This window comes from Podarcis erhardii, assembly GCF_964252035.2.
Source record: "Podarcis erhardii genome assembly, chromosome: 13".
NCBI lineage: Eukaryota > Metazoa > Chordata > Lepidosauria > Squamata > Lacertidae > Podarcis > Podarcis erhardii.
This window is the reverse complement of record NC_138502.1, coordinates 54,810,970-54,815,096: the sequence shown is the minus strand read 5'-3', so window position 1 is coordinate 54,815,096 and position 4,127 is coordinate 54,810,970. Positions and strand designations below refer to the sequence as shown.

The window sequence follows — 4,127 nt, the reverse complement described above, 5'->3', positions numbered from 1 at the left end:
CATGGACTCTCCTTCCTTGGAGATTTTAATGCAGAGTTTGGATAGCCATCTGTTGGGATTCTTCAGCTGAGATTCCTGCATTGCAGAGGGTTGGACTAGAGGACCTTGGGGTCCCTTTTCAAGTCTCCCATTCTATGATTCATTGGAGGTTTTTAAGAAGAGGTGGGAAAGTCAGGGATGGACAACAGCCAGATGTAGGAGTCCTAGCCTTGTATCCCAGGCATCCTAAGCCCTTTTCAAATGTGGGGGTTTTGGGGGTATTATTGGCTTGTTGTTTTTATTTTGATTATATATGTTGTGGTTTTATATTTTGATTTTGTTCTGTGAACAGCCTTGAGACCTCCAGGGATAGGGCGATATATAGATTCAGTACATCAATAAATAAAGGAATAAATATGAATAAATAAAAATCAATCAATGGAGAATGCTGAAAAATGCCATCCTCACTACTGTGAACGGGATACATGATGGTGAGATCTTGTTTCCTGGAGGCTGCTAGAGACAGAGACTGGTGGAGCCTGCGATGGGGAGGGCTTTCTCAAGCCCACCCTCTGGCCCCTTTGGCTGGGTCTGGGCTGCTTGATTCCTGCCTATCCCTTCTGGTTCTCCCCCGGAAGCGAAGTAGCTCTTTGGTGGCTTTGAAGCCACTTCAAGTGAATTTCCACCCCATCTTTGAAAGGCTTCTCCAACAGAGGGAAGCTCTCTGGGGTTGGTGGAGGGGAGAAAGGTTGCTCTGAGCCTTAGGCTCTCCCTTCCCCTTCGACATGTTCTGGGGAAGGAGAGCTTCTGTTGCACATGGAGCCAACTTGCTCCTCGTCTTTGAGCAGAAACTTCTCTACTCATAAACAAATTGTCTGCGCAGAAGCCAGGCTAGCATTTTAGCAGCTTTATTATTCTTTATCTATTTATTTATTCTTATTTATTTAATCTGATTCATAAAATCCATGCAGCACTTGATTAGGCCAATAACCCCTAAAGCACTTTATTTTAAGATAAGGCAGGACATTCAGAAAAAAGTTTACAAACTTACTTCAGAACATTAAAAAAAGTTAAAATAACAAAATTGTATCAGCTTCCTAAGAATCTGGGTGGATGCTATATTATTAAATTTATTTTTTAAAAATATTTTTTATTAATTCTCCAAAGATATTCCAAAACACTTGTCTAAACACTAGAGTTGTTTTTTAAAACAACTAAATACATAATTGCTTCTTGACTTCGCACCCCTCCTTTTTTGATGTTTGTTTTATTACTACTTTTTATCACCTGTTTTTAAAAACATGTTTAAGTTATCTAAGCCCCGAAGTCGTATATCAGTAATCCTCTGCTTATATTTCAAATCCTGCCTTTGACTTCAGGTATGGATGTTAGTATGGCAGATAATATAACAATGGTCTCCATTCTTCCTTGAACAATTCTTCCTTATGTCCTCTTAGTTTCGCAGGGAATTTCTCCATTTCAGCCTCTTCCACCAGCTTCATAAGCCATTCCTCGTTGGTGGGGAATTCTTCTTTCCACTTCCGTGTGTATAAAGTCCTAGCTGCTGTTGTGGTTGCATTCAGAAAACCTAACTAACCACCGGTGCCAGTTTCTCATCTCCCTTTCCTGAGCAAGGTTCTGGACCAGATCCAGGCGCTTTTGAAAGAAACTGGTTTTCTGGATCCCTTTCAAGTGGGCTTTAGGCCAAGCAGGCTGGGAAGTGCTGGGACTGGCCAGTCATTGGGGCTGCCTAGTCAAGTTCTCCAGACCGGACTGCTCACTGCTGAGTCGCTCTGGCATGGGACTTGGCAACCATTTTCCCTCTGTCTTCTCTCTTAGGTTTCAGTCAGAGTCAGTCTGCCTCAGTTGTGAGCAGTGTGCAATCTCAGTCAAACTGTTTGGAAACATGGTGTTTAGGAAGAAGTTTATTTTAACTCAGTAAAGCTCTTATTCTTTCAATTGAAAACTCTGCATTATTAATTTACACGTCAGATTAGGTCTGACGTCGTTTCCAGACGGTGTTAGTTGGGGAATGTTTTTCATTCCCGGGAGCCTTGAATGTGGGGTTCCACAGGGCTCAATCCTATCCACAGGGCACTGGCTCCCAGTGGAGTACAGGATAATAATAATAATGATTTATTATTTATATCCCGCCCACCTGGCTGGGCTTCCCCAGCCACCCTGGGTGGCTTCCAAAAAAACATTAAAATACTGTAATACACCAAACATTAAAAGCTTCCCTAAACAGGGCTGCCTTCAGATGTCTTCTAAAAGTCTGGTAGTTGAATAATAGTAATATGTAGGATCAGGTTCAAGGTGCTGGTTTTAACCTTTAAAGCCCTATACAGCCTAGCTTGGGACGAGCCTGGCAGCTGTCCAAAAATTAAGAGGAGGGAATGAAGGAGGTGAGGACAGGTGACCCCGCCTAGGCTGAAGTCACCCCCCCCCCAATAATCACCCCAGGCCTCAAAACTGTCCAAAATTCCTTTTTTGTCTCCTAAAAAAGCCACAGCTAAAGTTTTCCTCTGTTTTCTCATAGGCAAACCGTGACTTTTATCAGTACAAGAGAGCTTCAAAAAAGGCTAATGAATAGGCTCTGTCATTGCCAAGAATACTCAGGCCTGAGAAGTGACTTTTATCTCATTCAGTTGCAACATCTTGGACATGCTGAACGCAAGGCTTCTCACTCCCTTTCCTGGGAAGGGTGCCAAGAGTCCAAGAGTCCCAAGACAGGAGCTTTCTGTTCATGCTCAGGGGAACTCGAGGCAGGACTCTGAAGGGGAGGAGAAAGGGGAGGGAACTGGAAGGGGAATATATGCTCTGTGCAAATGACTGTGAACCCGTGCTTGTTTGTGAACTATCACACTTGCTCCTTCTACCAGTTCATGGATGGTAGAAATAAAGCTTTTTCTCCGAAACTATTCCTTGAGTGTCTGTTGACTTCTCTGCAGTGGCTCCCCGTCTGTGGAATGCTCTCCCCAGGGAAGTTCACCTGGCACCTTCATTATGCACAGTTAGGCACCAAGCAAAAACGTTGCTTTTTAACCAGGCCTTTGGTTGATTGGAAGGACATCTTATGCCCTTTTAAAATGTGGGGTTTCAGGGGTTTGTTATTGGGTTGTTGTTTTAGACCTCCAGGTATATAGATATAGGGATATAGACCAATATATTTTAGGTCTTTAGACCTCCAGATTCAACAAACAAACAGTCAGCTCTCTCAGGACCTTTATTTATTAAATTTATAAAGCACCCTTCATTGGAATGCTACAGGTTGAATTGCTATAAGACTGAGAGTTTGGTAAGCTTTCCACTAGTTTTGAGTCATGAAAGTTGAAGCAGGATGCGATCTTGGCTAATTAATATAAATGCTTTATCAGTGGCTGTTCTGTGAATTATTTTTAGTTGCCCATCTGATCTTGGCTTTCCTCTATAAATGGGGGCCTGAGTGGGACGAACCTGAGTTGGAGGAGGAGGCCTCTCGCTCTTCCTTCTTGACTGAGCATAAGGTTTGGCAGGCAGGGAATACAACTATTTGGCATCGCCTCATTGCTTCCCTCCAATGCTGAACTTGTTGCTGGCTCACTCACTCTGGTGATCCACTCAACATCAGTGCACAACGTGTCAGATCCAGGCCAAATCAAGAGAATTCATTTTACTCCAGTCAAGGCTATGCTTAAGGTCAGCGGCTACTCTTTGGAACAGGGAGCAGAGCTTACACGATACAGAAATTAAATCAACAGACTAAGGAGGATAATTTAAATCAATTTCTCAGTTTATTGATATACTAAGCTTGGGAGAATGAAATGATGTGAAGTGCACTTATAAATGATACAGCATACAAAGGATTTCCACCCATCTTACTGTTCATGTGAACAGGACTTCCTAAAACCCAGGCTAAGAATGAACACAATCTCTTTCAGAGATGGAGAATAAACAGCATGGGTGAGTAGCTGTGTTTCCTTTAGGCACTTCTGGACATCAGGAACATGGACTGTTTCAAGAATCAGATGTCCCCTGAATTCCTTGTTGTCAGGTGCTCCTTTGTGTTCAGCTCAGGCCTCAGCACAATAATGTAGCACTTGGGAAGGAAGATGCAGCCCAGAAGCCCAGCGCTGGAGGCCAACATAGAGAAGATCTGCACGGCCACC

The 4,127-nt window shown here is 43.2% G+C and overlaps 1 protein-coding gene across 1 annotated transcript in view; it reads right to left on the bottom strand.

Moving 5' to 3' along the window:
- LOC309327059 (vomeronasal type-2 receptor 26-like) overlaps window positions 1–4,127 on the bottom strand; it is a gene marked incomplete at its 3' end in the record, with an annotated part of 181,686 nt that overhangs the window by 122,860 nt on the left and 54,699 nt on the right. The gene's annotated exons all lie outside the window — the stretch shown is intronic.